Below are 17,117 nucleotides of genomic sequence, written 5' to 3'. Positions count from 1 at the left end.
CTTCTGTAACAAGAATCTGTGACCATAGAGAGGGAAATCCAAGTGAAATTTTGGCAACGCTACTCAGTCATCTTGCTCCAAGTGCATGAATATCTATAATCATGTGTGTGCATCTGTATTTGCATAATGTTGCTTGTGTTTGTATCTGTGTCCTGTGAATTCTCTCTCAAACTCTCACAACACTTCTTCAGCTGTACAATGGAACCATCTCCCTCTAGCCTGTCCTTTCTCCACACAACTGCACATTTGTGAAAGCACACATACATGCCTATGATGCATGCATACATGTGCATACACACAGGTGCAACATGCACATACACACATGAGCAAACACTAACAATTATTTAAGGCATCAGTGTGGAACTTTCAGCTGAGTAGTTTCTGATTTAGAATCAGAGAGATTTACAACATGGAAACAGGCCCTTCGGCCCAACTTGTCCATGCCGCACTTTTTTTTAAACCCCACAGCTAGTCCCAGTTACCTGCATTTGGCCCATATCCCTCTATATGCATGTTACCCATGTAACTATCTAAATGCTTTTTAGAAGACAAAATTGTACCAGCCTCTACTACTACCTCTGGCAGCTTGTTCCGGACACTCACCACTGTCTGTGTGACAGAATTGCCCCTCTGGACACTTTTGTATCTCTCCCCTCTCACCTTAAATCTACGCCCCCTTATTTTAGGCTCCCCTACCTTTGGGAAAAGATATTGACTATCTAGCTGATCTGTGCCCCTCATTATTTTATCGACCTCTATAAGATCACCCCTCAGCCTTCTGCGCTCCAGAGGAAAAATGTCCCAGTCTATCCAGCTTCTCCTTATAACTCAAACCATCAAGTCCCTGTAGCATCCTAGTAATTTTTTTTGCACTCTTTCTAGTTTAATAATATCCTTTCTATAATAGGGTGACCAGAATTGCACACAATATTCAAATGTACCCTTACCAATGTTTTGTACAACTTCAACAAGACGCCCCAGCTCCTGTATTCAATGTTCTGACCAATGAAACCAAGCCTTCTTCACCACTCTGTCCATCTGTGACTCCACTTTCAAGGAGCTCTGAATGTGTACCCCTAGATCTCTTTGTTTTGTAACTCTCCCCAATTAAGTCCAGCCATGGTTCAATCTACCAAAATACATCACCTCACATTTAACTAAATTAAACTCTATCTGCCATTCGTCAGCCCACTGGTCCAATTGATCAAGATCCTGTTGCAATCTGAGATGACCTTCTTTGCTGTCCACTATGCTACCAATCTTGGTGTCATCTTCAAACTTACTAACCATGCCTCCTAAATTCTTAGCCAAATCATTAATATAAATGACAAATAACAGCACTGATCCCTGAGCACACCACTGGTCACAGGCCTCCAGTTTAAAAAACAACCCTCAACAATCACCCTCTGTCTTCTGTCATTTCCACTTCATTTGTGTCATCAAGCCAATTTTGTATCCATTTAGCTACCTCCCTGAGATTTAACCTGTGCAACAACCTACCATGCGGTACCTTGTCAAAGGCCTTGCTAAAGTCCATGTAGACAATATCAATTGCACTGCCCTCATCTACCTTCTCAGTTACCCCTTCAAAAAACTCAATCAAATTTTCTTTTGTTACTGTCGAGTTATTGAAAGGATTTTTATGATAGTGTTGGAGAGTTCTGAAAAGACCTGTTCATAAGAACATTGGTTGTGGAGATCAGTCATCTCAGCTCCAGGACAACTGCAGGAGTCCCTCAGGGTAGTGTTCTAGACTCAAAGATCTTCCCTGAAACATAAGGTTGGAAATGGGGATGTTCGCCAATGATTGCTCCACGTTCAGCACTATTCGTGACTCCTCAGATACTGAAGCAAACCGTGTTAACATGTAACAAGACCTGGACAGTATTCAGGCTTGGACTGACAAGTGGCAAGTAACATTTGCGCCACACAAATGCTAGGCAGTGACCATCACAGATAATCTAACCACTGTCCCTTACATTCAATGATATTACTATCACTGAACCCCACTATCAGCATCTTTGGGTTATCATTGATCAGAAACTCAACTGCATTTACCATGCAGTGGCTACGAGAACAGATAAGAGGCTAAGAATATTGTGGTGAGTAGCTCACCTCCTAACTCCCCAAAGCCTGCCCACCATCAACAAGACACAAGTCGGGAGTATGATGAAATACTCCCTTGTTATCTGGATGGATGCAGCTCCAACAGCATTCAAGAAGCTTGACACCATCCAGGACAAAGCAGCCCACTTGATTGCCCCCCATCCACTCCCTCCACCAGGAATGCTCAGTAGCAGCAATGTGTACTGTCTACAAGATGCACTGCAGAGATTCACCAAAGATTTTTCAACAGCATCTTCCAAACCCATAATCACTTCCATCTAGAAGGACAAGGGCAACAGTGTCGGGGGGATTAACAGAGTAAATATGTGGGGTTAGGGGGATGGGGCCTGGCTGGGATTGTTGTTGGTGTAGACTCAATGGGCTGAATGGCCTCTTTGTGAACCGCTGGGATTCTATGATGTCACAGAGCGGCTGAAGGGAAGTACTTTGGAGGAGGCTGAAGAGCCAGAGGTTGTTGTCCATGTTGTGACTGATGATATAAATAAGAAAGGATCCGGCAGTTATAAAGTATTGCACAGACTCCATTATTCGAAAGCAATGTTACACAGAATCTATCATACAGTGTCCCCGTCATAAATGTAAATCTGACAAGGGCATCTCCATGCATCTTTTTTGGACATGTCAAAGCTAAGATTTAAGAACATAAGAACATAGAAGTAGGAGCAGGAGTAGGCCATCTAGCCCTTTGAGCCTGCCCCGCCATTCAATAAGATCATGGCTGATCTGAAGTGGCTCAGTTCCACTTTCCCGCTTTCTCCCCATAACCCTTAATACCCTTGTTAGATATTTGAGTTAGATATAATCCAATGATATTCTGGATATATGAATGGGATTTTCCATTTGATTCTGACATCACTGTATTGGAATACTTGATGCCCCAACAGAATCACAGAATTGTTACTGTATAGAAAGAGGTCATTTGGCCCATCGTACCTGTGCCAGCTCTCCAAATGAGCATCATGACTTAGTGCCAGTTCCCCATACCCCACATTGTTTCGCTCCAAATAACCATCTCATACCCTCTTGAATGCCTCAATTGAACCTGCTTCCACCACACCCCCAGCCAGTGCATTCCAAACCTCCAACCACCCTCCGGGCAAATTTTTTTCTCACATCACATTTGCTTCTTTTGCAAATCATTTTAAATTTCTGCTCTCTCATTCTTGATCCTTTTACAAGGAGGAACAGTTTTTTCCTAATTATCTAGCACCCTCAGGATGTTGAACATTTCTATTAAATCTCCTCTTAACCTTCTTGCCTCTAAGGAGAACAATCCCATCCTCACCTCATGACTGAAGATTCTTGTAAACTTCTGCACTCTCTCCAATGCGTTCACATCCTTCCTATAGTGTGGTACCCAGAACTGTACACACTATTCCTGCTGGTGTCTAATAAAAGTTTGTCATAATCTCCTTGCTTCTGTACTCTGTGCCCATATTAATAAAGCCCAGAATGTGTTAACTGCTCTCTCCACCGGTCCTGCCACTTTCAACAGTCTTTGCACAGATACGCCCAGCACCCTCTGCTCATGATTTGATTTGATTTGTTATTGTCACATGTATTAGTATACATTGAAAAGTACTGTTTCGTGCACGCTATACCAACAAAGCATACCGTTCATAGAGAAGGAAACGAGACAGTGTAGAATGTAGTGTTACAGTCATAGCTGGGGTGTAGAGAAAGATCAACTTAATGCAAAGTAGGTCCATTCAAACATCTAATGGCAGCAGGGAAGAAGCTATTCGAGTTGGTTGGTGCACGACCTTTGAATTTGATTTGATTTATTATTGTCACATGTATTAGCATACAGTGAAAAGTATTGTTTCTTGTGTGCTATGAAGAAGAGCATGCCGTTCATAGAGAAGGAAACGAGAGAGTGCAGAATGTAATGTTACAGTTATGGCTAGTGTGTAGAGAAAGATCAACTTAATGCAAGGTAGGTCCATTCAAAAGTCTGATGGCAGCAGAGACCTGAGACTTTTGTATCTTTTTGCTGATGGAAGAAGGTGGAAGAGAGAATGTCTGGGGTGTGTGTGGTCCTTAATTATGCTGGCTGCTTTTCCGAGGCAGCAGGAAGTGTAGACAGAGTCAGTGGGTGGGAGGCTGGTTTGACTAAGGGGTTGACTACATTCATGACCTTTTGTAGTCCCTTACTGTCTTGGCAGAGCAGGAGCCCATACCAAGCTGTGATACAACCAGAAAGAATGTTTTCTATGGTGCACCTGTAGAAGTTGATGAGAGTCATGGCTGACATGCCAAATTTCCTTAGTCTTCTGAGCTGGGAGCAGCTCAAAAGACTAAGGAAATTTGTAGGCCCAGGCCACAGAGTTTGGAGAAGAGTTTCATCAGAATAATGGTGTTGAAGGCTGAGCTGTCGTCAATAAATAGGAGTCTGACATAGTTGCCTTTGTTATCTGGGTGTTCCAGGGTTGAGTGCAGGTCCAGGGAGATGGCGCCTGTGTGGACCTGTTGCAGCAATAGGCAAACTGTAAGAGATCCAGGCAGTCCAGCATCCCTTTAGGAATTTACTCCTTATTTTATATTATCTGTCCATGTTCTTCTTTCCAAAATGTGTCACTCCTTCCAAAATGCACTTCCCCGCACTGAACTTCGCCTGTCATCCATCTGCCCACCAGCTTGTCTATATCTCCTGAAATTCGACACTCTCCTCCTCACAGTTTACAAATTTTGGATCATCTACAAACTCTGATAACAAGATCCAGATCATTTGATTATATCAGGAAAAGCAAAGGGCCCAACACCAACCTTGGGGAGCACCACTAAAAACCCTTCCTGAACTATAATTTTTCTCACAAGTCTGTTGTGTGGCACTGTATCGAGTGCCTCTGTTCCCTTTCAGACAGCAGAGAGTTTTCAGTACTGCCCCATCATGTCATTGATTGCTTTTGTTCAGCGCCAAGGATTTTATTTCAAAAATGCAATGCTTTCCTTATCAAAGGAATTAGAAGGTTTAAGGGAGGCCAATTCGCAAAACTGTCAGTGAGAGAGAATGGACCAGGATCACAGTGAATGCTTCTCAGCTCAGTCATTCTACATCCTGTAATAGCTATCACCTCCAGCTTCAATATTCAGTTCAAGCTGCACGGATCACATCTTAAAACTCAGTATTTTACAAAGAACTGGCCTCTTATCAATTGTGTATGGTTTCAAATACTTGCAAAGCTGTTATAGGGAATTAATAACATTTAATCTGCTTTCACCGTCAGTTTATGATAGGCGTCTGTCAGAAGAAAACCTAAACATAATTGAGGCACAGAGATTTGCTGATGGGGGAGAGGGGGTGAGGTGGTAGGAAATATTGAACAGGCACACTGCAGAGAGGCATGGACACGGAAAGGTAACACCACCTATGGCCACACAGTGTAACTATCACACAGCAGAGGGGGTGACTGGAATCTGTAACATGTGAAAGCCAGCACGATATACCAGGTCACAGACAACCCACCCATAGACCAGGAATATCCTTCCCTAGTGTTTTAGGGAACTGTTTGAAGGATTTAGGATAATCTAGTATTAAAATACATCAGAGTAGCCTAATTTATAAATGAATATAGTTTAGAAAAAGCACAGTGCCAGGAGTTAAGGTACTGTTTTACATAGAAACACATATAACCCACTGACAAAGAATTTAAACACATATTTTTGAATATTCTGTGCATAGAACATAGAACATAGCAGCACAGTACAGGCCCTTCGGCCCTCAATGTTGTGCCGAACTATGTCCAAACCCAAGATCAACCTATCCCACTCCCTATCATTCTGGTGTGCTCCATGTGCCTATCCAATAACCGCTTGAAAGCTCTTAGCCAACTACAGGCTGCCCCAAGGCATGGTGGGATATAGCTGAGTAAAAAGAACCAAATTCCTTAAAAACGATACAGCTACTAAGTGAAGTAGAAAGAGACCCTTATCAGTGTGGGTCGCAGATAGTTCCAGTGATCCCAGACAGCTGGATGAAAAGAGTGATACAAATTTTCCTGATAAAGAATTACTCAGTAGACAGTAGGAAAAGGAACTATTGAACTCTACGTATTTGAGGTTGCTCGGACAGTGGGTAAAAACTTTATGGACTTATAGATTCTCATGCTGCTAGAAGAGGAAATGTTATTGGTCATGGTAAATGACTCATAATAAATGATTGGCTTGTCCAGCATGAATGAATAAAAGAGGCAGGCAGATGATTTTTGCAAAATTGTAATTGTACTGCTGAAAACAATGCAATTTCGATTAAGTTTGGACTGCCTCAAGACCATTTTCCCACACATGTGGATCAGGCCTGGATAATAAAGTACATCTCCGAGATTGGCACAGTAAGAAGTCTCACACAACCAAGTTAAGTTCAACAGGTTTATTTGGTGTTACAAGCTTTCAGAGTGCTGCTGATCACTCACCTGATGAAGAGCAGCGCTCCAAAAGCTTGTGATACCAAGTAAACCTGTTGGACTGGAACCTGCTGTTGTGAGACTTCTTACTGTGCCCACCCCAGTACAATGGCAGCATTTCCATATCCAAGATTGGTGGCATAGTGGACAGTGGAAGAAGGTTATCTGGGATTGCAATGGGATCTTGATCAATCTGGGCCAGTTCACTGGTGAAAGGCAGATGGAGTTTAATTTTGATAAATGTGAGGTGATGCATTTTGGTAGATCGAACCAGGACAGGAATTAATCAGTTAATGGTAGGGCGTTGGAGAGAATTACATAACAAAGAGACTAGGTATACATGTTCATAGCTCCTTGAAAGTGGAGTCACAGGTGGACAGAGTGGTGAAGAAGGCATTCGGCATGCTTAATCTCATTGGTCAGAACATTGAATACAGGAGTTGGGACATCTTGTTGAAGTTGTACAAGACATTGGTAAGGCCACACTTGGAACACAGTGTGCAATTCTGGTCACCCGACTATAGAAAGGATATTATTAAACTAGAAAGAGTGCAGAAAAGATTGACTAGGATGCTACCGGGACTTGATAATTTGAGTTATTAGGAGAGGCTGGATAGACTAGGACTTTTTTTCTGGAGCGTAGGAGGTGATCTTATAGAGGTCTATAAAGTAATGAGGGGAATAGATCAGCTAGATAGTCAACATCTTTTCCCAAAGAGAGGGGAATCTAAAACTGGAGGGCATAGATTTAAAGACATAGGGAAAAGATCCAAAAGGATCCAGAGGAGCACATTTTCAGACAAAGGGTCTGGAACAAGCTGCCAGAGGTCGTAGTTGAAGCGGGTCTTTTAAAAAGCATTTAGACAGTTTCATGGATACAATGAGTATAGAGGGATATGAGCCAAATGCGGGCAATTGGGACTATCTTAGGGGGTTAAAAAAATGGCGGCTTGGGCAGAAGGCCCTGTTTCCATGCTGTAAACCACTATGACTCTACAATTACTTTCTCCAAATTCTTTGTGTTTGCTGAGCTATAATTATGTAATAACTCCATGGAGATGAAAGTCCTGTCACCAAGTTACTTTATTTACACCACACATCTGTACACAGCCAGCTCTCCAGTTGCTGCCTGCTGAATGCAGGCTGGGAGACTGACACACCTGCTTTAAATCAGGGGCATGAGGCTCCCTCATTTAACCATCAATTAGGATTCATCAGGTAGCTCTGTTGAGGAAAAGCCTCCTGCACCTGGTATTCTCGGCAGTCTCTCATCCAAGTACTAATCAGGCCTGAGTCTGCTTAGTTTCTGAGATCAGATGAGATCAGGTATTTTCAGACCAGTCTGGGCATGGGCAAGGAGGAATCATCAAGTAGCAAGCCAACCCCATCAGCCTGGCTGAAGTCATCCCCCCCCTTCCCCCCGAGAGTCCGAGGAATCCCCTCGGTTTGCTTCCCTCGGATCTTTTCCTCTGCTTGAGCGCTGGCTCAGGATCCTCCAACTCGGCGTCTGATGTTGGCGGCATGTAAGGGTTGGGCATACGTCCCTTCTGCAGCGGATGCCAGCGGTCTGATTTCTCGTCCACTTCAGGTGGGAGGGGAATCGCTGCGGCTTCATCCCGTGTCCATTTCGGACCCTGAGGTCCCCATCAAGGGTGCAGGGGGGTGGGGGGGGTGGTTCTTGCTTGTCAAGGGGGTCTCTGCTCATCCCTAGGGCTGCAGGGCGACGCAACTCCAGATGGGTGGAGAGCTTGAGACTCGGACCTGGTCCAGGTGTTTCCTTACCTCTGTACTCAATAGGATACCGGTCCGCTCCTGGAATTGACTATTCCGGTTACCCAGATGGGTCTATTTGTATAATTTCCAACCCAAACTCCCTCCCCCACTTCAAAGTGCCTCTCTCGGTGAGTGTTTTTATGGCCCCTACTTTGGGCTTCCTGGTGTCTTTCCATCTTTTGTCCCAGGTTTGGTATCAGCAGGCTCAGTCTGGTGAGGGGTTGTCTGCCCATCAGTGAGTCTGCTGGTGCAGTTCCCGTGGTGGCGTGTGGAGTGCTCCTGTATTCAAATAACCACCTTGAGAGTTTTATCTCGAATGAGGCAGCTGGCTGCTTTTCAACCCAGTCTTTGATATCTGGACTGCTCTCTCTGTTAGCCTGTTTAATACCAGGCGATAAGGTGCTGTCTTGATGTGTCGGATCCCATTTGATTTCATAAATTTTGTGAACTCTAGGCTGATGAACAGTGAACCGTTACCGGAAACTAATACCTCAGGGATCCTGTGTGTTACGAATGAGGTGCGCAGTTTCTCAACAGTTGCCGTCGTGTTTGCCGACTTTAGTTTATAGACGTCTAAACACTCTGAATGTGCACCTATTATCACCAGAAACATGGACTCCATAAACAGGCCTGCAAAATCGGCAGGGAGTCACGGCCAGGGTCTCCCTGGCCATTCCCACGGGTGCAGTGGGGCTGCCGGCGGTGCCTTTTGCCCCTGTTGGCACTTCTGGCACTGTTCTACCAGTGTCGCCATGTCTGCGTCCAGACCAGGCCACCAGACATAGCTCCTGGCTACCATCTTCATTGTTGACACTCCAGGGTGGGGTAGTTTGGCCAGTATGTCCTGACAGCCCTGCCTTGGGACAATAACCTGTGTTCCCAAACAGCAGGATCCCGCCTTCTTCCATGATGTGTCTCCTTCTGCTCCAGTGTGGGTGGAATCGTGGATGGACCAGTCTTTCCAGCTGCCTTGTTAGCTCCAGGTGCTTTACCGTCGCCAGTATGGGGTCTTTCTGTATCCATTGGCGTATATTGTGTGCATCCACCAGGAAGGTATCCAGAAAGTTTAACGTTCTCACGGTCTCTTCCGTTCTGGGAATCATAGAACCCTACAGTGCAGAAAGAGGCCCTTCAGCCCATCGAGTCTGCACCGAACACAATCCCACCCAGGCCCTACCCCCATATCCCTACATATTATACCCACTAATCCCTCCAATCTATGCATCCCTGGACACTAAAGGATGATTTTAGCATCGCCAATCAACCTAATTTGCACATCTTTGGACCGTGGGATGTCTGGTAACGACAGCTGGCATAAGGCATCGGCATGTGTCACTGTAGTTCCAGGTCGGTGCTCCAATCGATACTGATATGCTGCCAGCAATAATGCCCAACACTGGATCCGGGCTGACACTATCAGCCTTTGTCTTCCTTCAGTAGACCCAGCAAGGGTTTATGATCTGTTACAATTGTAAATTTTCACCCACATAAATACTGGTGAAATATTTTAACTGCGAAGATTTCCGCCCGTCCTTCCTTTTCAATCTGGGCATATCTTCACTCTGCCAGCGTCCTGGAGGCGTACACTATTGGCCCTCTTGTCCATTCTGCCACCTGTGTGCCCACTCCATATGGGGATGCATCACAGGTGATTACTAATTTCTCCTTGGGGTCATAATGCACTAATACTTTTTCAGATGAGAATTGCTGTTTAATTTTCTTGAAGGCCTTGTCCTGGTGGGCCAACCATTCCCAAATTTGTCCCTTTTTTAGCAGCTGGTGGAGAGTATGCAGAATGGAGGCCCTATTCTGTACAAATTTCCCATGGTATGTTACCAGTCCTAAAAACGAGGGTAGTTCCTGGATGCTTGTGGGAGATGGGGCATCTTTTATTGCTCACACCCAATCCTCCAGAGGGTGTAGGTCTGACTTATCCACATTGTACCTGAGGTAGGTTACTTGTGGTGCTAAAAAGGTGCATTTCTCCCTTTTCAAACACACTCCCACCGCTGCAAATCTCCTCAGATTGCTCCAGGTTCTGTAGAACTTTTCAGTGTATTTATTGTGGCGATTTTTTGCGAATCCTCATCCAGCTGTAGTTGTGGGTATGCATGGCTCACGTCCAGTTTTGAGAATCGGAGTTCTGCCAGCTTTGTGTGTAGGTCCTCAATCCTGGAACCTGGGTATTTGTCTAGCTGAGAATAACGATTTATTGTCTGTTTGAAATCACTGCAAAGGTGCACTGAGCCATCCAGCTTTAAGGTAGGAACCTCGGGTACCCCCCCCCCATTCCGCAAACTGGACCGGTTTTATTATTCCTTCGTGTGGTAAACTTTTGATTTCTGCATCAACATTTTCCCTTAATGCAAATGGTACTGGTCGGGCTTTGTAAAACTTTGGGACAGCCTCTGGGTTGATGTGCAATTTTGCCTTGACACCTTTGATTGTCCCTAGCCCTTCCCAAAGAACCTCTGGATATTTGCTCAGGGCCTCACTCAGGTGACCATTTTCCAGCTGGCTGGATCTCTTTTAGCCAGTTTTGCCTGATAGGCTTGATCCCGAACCTTCCATTACTATTAATGGGAGCCTAACTAATTATTTCCCATAAGCAACTGGCACAGGGGTTGTACCCATCACTTTCAGTGGTTCCCCTGTATAGGTCCTCAGCCTTGCTGTAGTTTTGGTCAGGGCTAAGGGTTGGAATCCAGTGCGTATCTTCTTAAACACTGTCTCCCCTATGACCAATACGGCTGCGCCTATGTCAACCTCCATTAAAATTGGACATCCATTCAGTCTCGCTGACAATCTGATGGGTTGTAATTTTATCAGTTTACAGTTGGTGGTCCGTCACGGCACCTGCCACACAGAAGCTGATGGGCTGCTGGACATGTACGGCCACAAAGTGTAAAGGCGGTCGAGTCTGCATGCTCTGTCTTCACATGAGTGAAGGCTGTGGAGCCAGGATGGAGATGTCTCCCGATGTCCACCAAGATGTGGGTCCCAAACAGGTCCCACAACTTCACCACTGCCGGGGTGCACTGCCAGGGGCCGGTGCGGTTCCGAGCCTCGAGATGCAGTTGAAATCTCTCCCGAGAACAATGCTTTCGCCCCCTTGGATTGTGTTGAGATGAGCAGACACTTTCTCAAAGAAAGTCGTTTGCTACAGTCCAGCGGTCGGGGCGTAGACATTCAGGATGTGAATGACCATGCCCTACTCGTGGACTGTCAAATGCAGCAATTGGCCTGGCCTCTCCTTGACCCCCAAGATCTCTGACTGAAAATGTGAGGCCAACAAGATAGCCATCCCATTAGAAGTGAGCGTGAGGTGGCTCACGTAGACTGCACTTCGTCTCCCGGAATGGTACGAGTTTCTTGCAGGAAACACACTGCATACTTCCCACTCTGGAGGACCGAGAAGTTTTGGAATCTGCAGAGCAGCTCACTGCTGCCGATGACATTGAGGCTGGCTATGGTCCCCTTCGTATCAGCAGCTTTGTGCTCCCGTCACCACATGTGACAATAACAAATCAAATCAAAATATATTTTATTGATTTATTAATCACTCAATATTTATTGATATTGAGTTTATTGATTGGGTTTATTGATTATTGATCACTCTATGGTGGTTTATTGATTATTGATCACTCTACAGCATTTTATTGATTATTCTATGGGGGTTTATTGACTACTGTTCATTCTACAGTGGGTTTATTGATTATTGATCACTTTATAGAGGTTTATTGCTTATTGTTCACTCTATGGGGGTTTATTGATTATTCTATGGGGGTTTATTGACTATTGTTGATCATTCTATAGAGATTTATTGCTTATTGTTCACTCTATGGGGGTTTATTATATGGGGAATTATTGATCACTTTATAGGGGTTTTGTTATTCACTCAGGACTTTATTGATTATTGTTCACTCTATGGTGGTTTATTGATTATTGATCACTTTATAGGGGTTTTATTGATTATTGATCACTCTATAGTGGGTTTATTGATTCCTCTGTGGGGTTTATTGATTAGTGATCACTCTATAGTGGGTTTATTGATTTCTCTGTGTGGTTTATTGATTTCTCTGTGGGGTTTATTGATTAGTGATCACTCTGTAGTTGGTTTATTGATCTCTCTGTGGGGTTTATTGATTAGTGATAACTCTACAGTGGGTTTATTGATTTCTCTGTGGGGTTTATTGATTAGTGATCACTCTACAGTGGGTTTATTGATTTCTCTGTGGGGTTTATTGATTAGTGATCACTCTACAGTGGGTTTATTGATTTCTCTGTGTGGTTTATTGATTAGTGATCACTCTACAGTGGGTTTATTGATCTCTCTGTGGGGTTTATTGATTAGTGATCACTCTATAGTGGGATTATTGATCTCTGTGTGGGGTTTATTGATTAGTGATCACTCTATAGTGGGTTTATTGATCTCTCTGTGGGGTTTATTGATTAGTGATCACTCTATAGTGGGATTATTGATCTCTGTGTGGGGTTTATTGATTAGTGATCACTCTATAGTGGGTTTATTGATCTCTCTGTGGGGTTTATTGATTAGTGATCACTCTATAGTGGGTTTATTGATCTCTCTGTGGGGTTTATTGATTAGTGATCACTCTATAGTGGGATTATTGATCTCTGTGTGGGGTTTATTGATTAGTGATCACTCTATAGTGGGTTTATTGATCTCTCTGTGGGGTTTATTGATTAGTGATCACTCTATAGTGGGATTATTGATCTCTGTGTGGGGTTTATTGATTAGTGATCACTCTATAGTGGGATTATTGATCTCTGTGTGGGGTTTATTGATTAGTGATCACTCTCTATAGAGGTTGTATTGTTCTGAGTCACTGACAGCTTTTCCCGGAGTTGCTCCTCCGGCCACTGGTGGCGCTGCCGTGGGCGGACCTTTCAGCGAGTGGCTGTGGAAATACCGGCCGAGGAGCAGCATCAGGTAGAGGGGCCGAGTGGCCGGAGCCTGTCCCCGCGGGGGGCGGGGAGTGGGTACAGTCTAACCCCGGTGGGGAAGGGGAATGTGATCAGTGACCTCCCTCCCGCACTGGCCGGTTCCTCACCGCCGCACTGTCTGTGTGCCGGGGGCCGCTCCCGGGAGAGGGCCCGCCCGGCCCGGGATCCACCACCCCCCCGGGATACACCCCCCCCGGGCCCGGGACACACACCCCCAAACCCGGCCCGGGATCCACCACCCCCCCGGGATACACCCCCCCCGGGCCCGGGATCCACCACCCCCAGCCCCCACCCCCCGGACCCGGGACACACACCCCCAAACCCGGCCCGGGATCCACCACCACCCCGGGATCCACCCTCCCCCACCCCCGGGCTCCACCCCCCCCGGGCCCGGGATCCACCACCCCCCCGGGATCCACCCTCCCCCACCCCCGGGCTCCACCCCCCCCGGGCCCGGGATCCACCCCCCCCCCCCGGGCCCGGGATCCACCCCCCCCCGGGCCCGGGCCCGGGCCCGGGACACACCCCCCCCCCCGGGGCCCGGGACACCCCCCCCCCCGGGGCCCATCCAGCCCCCCCCGGGCCCCCCGGGTCCACCCCCCCCTCCGGCCAGGACCCACCCCCTCCCCCCCCCAAGGATGCAGCCTCCCCCTCCCCGCCCGGGGTTCCCCCTCCCCCTCCCCCTCCCCCTCCCCCTCCCCCTCCCGTTGCAGACTGGACTTCGCTTTTGTGTCTTCAGTTGGGAACAGTGGTTAAGCCCCTGCATTCAATGATGTGACAAGTGCCATCATACCCATTACCTGTCTGCACTACACACTCACTAAACTGATGGGCGACTGGTTGAATGTTTCCAGTGGGGTTGTGGTAGTTTATATTAATGATATGATTTAGTTCATTATTATTGTCCCATAGATTAGTATACAATGAAATGTATTGTTTCTTGGAGGGAGAATGCAGAATGTAGTGTTACGCTGATAGCCAGGATGTAGAGAAAGATCAGCTTAATATGAGGTCATAAGAACATAAGAACATAAGAAATAGGAGCAGGAGTAGGCCATCTGGCCCTTCGAGCCTGCCCCGCCATTCAATAAGATCATGGCTGATCTGTCGTGGCTCAGTTCCACTTTCCCGCCCTCTCCCCATAACCCTTAATCCCCTCTCTTATCAAAAACCCATCAACCCGCTTCTTAAAAATATTTAGCGAGGCAGCCTCCACCACTTCAACGGGCAGAGAATTCCAGAGATTCACCACCCTTTGAGTGAAGAAGTTCCTCCTCAACTCCGTTCTGAACCGCCCCCCCTTTATCTTGAGGCTGTGCCCCCTAGTCCTACTGTCTTTTTTGAGCGGGAAGAGTCTTTCCACCTCTATCCTATCCATCCCATTCATCATCTTATACGTCTCAATGAGATCTCCCCTCATTCTTCTAAACTCTAACGAGTACAAGCCTAGTTTATTCAGCCTCTCCTCATAGCTCAACCCCCTCAACTCCGGTATCAGCCTAGTAAACCTCCTCTGCACTCCCTCCAGGGCCAAAATATCCTTGCGCAGGTGCGGCGCCCAAAACTGCACACAGTACTCCAGCTGCGGCCTCACCAATGCCCTATACAGCTGCAGCAAGACCTCCCTACTTTTATATTCAATCCCCCTCGCTATGAAGGCCAGCATCCCATTCGCCTTCCTGACCACCTGCTGCACTTGCAGGCTGGGTTTTTGCGACTCATGCACAAGGACCCCGAGGTCCCTCTGCACCGTCGCCTGCTGCAGTTTTTCGCCACGTAAGTAATAGTCCTTCCTACCATTCTTCCTACCAAAGTGGACCACCTCACACTTGCCAACATTAAATTCCATTTGCCATTTCCTGGCCCATTCGCCCAGCCTATCTAGATCCTTCTGCAGACTCTCCACACCCTCCGCACAATTTGCCTTTCCCCCAATCTTGGTGTCATCAGCAAATTTCGACACCCTACACTCGGTTCCCTCCTCCAGATCATCTATATAAATGGTAAATAGCTGAGGCCCCAGCACCGACCCCTGGGGCACCCCACTAGTCACCAACCGCCAATCCGAATAGCACCCATTGACCCCCACTCTCTGCCTCCTATTTGACAACCAATCCTCTATCCACGCTAACACCCTACCCCCAACTCCATGTCCTCTGACCTTCTGCAGTAACCTCTTGTGAGGTACCTTATCAAACGCCTTCTGAAAATCCAGAAAGACCACATCCACCGGCTCTCCTCTATCCACCGCCCTAGACACATCCTCATAGAACTCCAGTAAATTTGTCAGACACGACTTCCCTTTAATGAAACCGTGTTGCGTCTGCCCTATCAAGCAATTCCCTTCAAGATGCCTCGCAATTTCCTCCTTAATGACGGATTCTAACATTTTACCTACCACAGACGTTAAACTAACCGGCCTGTAATTCCCCGCCTTTTGCCTGGCACCCTTCTTAAACAACGGCGTAACATTAGCCGTTTTCCAATCCTCCGGCACTTCCCCGGAATCCAGCGACGTCTGGAAAATAACCACCAAGGCATCCACTATCACCTCCGCCATTTCTTTCAGAACCCTCGGATGCATTCCATCCGGTCCTGGGGACTTGTCCACAATCAGCCCCTCCAGTCTGTCGCGCACCACCTCTCTAGTAACAGTAATGTCATTAAGACCCTCCAGTCCTACCACCTTTCCATCGCTAACACCCGGCAAATTATTCACGTCCTCCTCCGTGAAGACAGAAACAAAAAAGTTATTCAAGACCTTAGCCATATCCCCATCCCCTACCACTAGGTCCCCTTTCTCATCCTCTAAAGGACCAACGTTCACCCTAGCCAGCCTCTTCCTTTTTATATATTTATAAAAACTCTTGCTATCCTTTTTTATATTAAGCGCTAGCCCAGCTTCATAGCTTCTTCTACCCTCCTTTATCAACTTCTTTGTCAATCTTTGTTGACATTTAAACCTTTCCCAATCCTCTTCTCGCCCACTGCTCTTAGCTACTCTAAATTCCTCCGCTTTTAATTTAACACTTTCCTTCACCTCCTTCGTTATCCACGGCTTATTACCTCTCTTCCTACTGTCCTTTTTAACCATCGGAATAAATTTCTGCTGAGCACCAAGAAAGATCTCCTTAAAGATCCTCCACTGCTCCTCAGCAGACCTACCTTCCAACGCGCTCCCCCAGTCCACATTCGCCAATTCTTCTCTCATCCTACCATACTCCCCTCTATTCAAACAAAGGACACGTGTCCGGGAACCCACTTTCTCCTCCTCCATCTGCAACAGAAACTCCACCATACAATGATCACTCTCTCCAAGAGGATCCTTCACCTCAAGGTCCCTAATTCTACCCGCCTCATTACATCGCACCAGATCCAAGATAGCTCGCTCCCTCGTCGGCTCCAACACACACTGTTCCAGGAAACTATCCCGGCAGCATTCCAAGAACTCCTCCTCGAGCCCACCTCGTCCAACATGGGTCGACCAATCAATATGCAGATTGAAATCCCCCATAACTACTGCCGTCCCATTCCTGCACGCCGCACTTATTTGCGCGTTAACAGCCCGCCCCACCTCCAGATCATTATTCGGGGGCCTATAGACGACACCCACCAGCGTCTTCCTCCCTTTGCTGTTCCTAATCTCCACCCACAACGATTCCACTTTCTGCTCTTTGGCTCCGATATCATCCCTTGCTACCACCTTGATGCTGTCCTTAATCAGCAGAGCTACGCCACCCCCTCTTTCCTCCTGCCTATCCTTCCTAAACACTTGATAGCCCTGTACATTCATCTCCCAGTCCCTGTCACCTTGCAGCCACGTCTCTGTAATGGCCACCAGATCGT

At 46.7% G+C, this 17,117-nt stretch overlaps 1 protein-coding gene and 1 pseudogene across 5 annotated transcripts in view; one reads left to right on the top strand and one right to left on the bottom strand.

The window, feature by feature from the left end:
* Window positions 1-7,766: 7,766 nt before the first annotated feature.
* On the bottom strand, window positions 7,767-7,884 carry LOC145356201 (5S ribosomal RNA; annotated as a pseudogene).
* A 5,321-nt stretch (window positions 7,885-13,205) lies between these two features.
* LOC145356032 (tRNA (32-2'-O)-methyltransferase regulator THADA) overlaps window positions 13,206-17,117 on the top strand; it is a 177,160-nt gene continuing 173,248 nt past the window's right edge. For 4 of the 5 annotated variants that reach the window (XM_080208620.1, XM_080208618.1, XM_080208616.1 and 1 more), the window contains exon 1: window positions 13,216-13,257. The gene's annotated coding sequence lies outside the window, so the exon portion shown is untranslated. Of the gene's footprint in view, window positions 13,258-17,117 lie in introns of all 5 variants that reach the window. The other variant, XM_080208617.1, reaches the window with a different exon arrangement.

This window comes from Carcharhinus amblyrhynchos, chromosome 20 (genome assembly GCF_965287045.1).
Source record: "Carcharhinus amblyrhynchos chromosome 20, sCarAmb.v2.hapA, whole genome shotgun sequence".
NCBI lineage: Eukaryota > Metazoa > Chordata > Chondrichthyes > Carcharhiniformes > Carcharhinidae > Carcharhinus > Carcharhinus amblyrhynchos.
The sequence above is the reverse complement of the archived record's forward strand: the minus strand, read 5'-3'. Positions and strand labels throughout refer to the sequence as shown.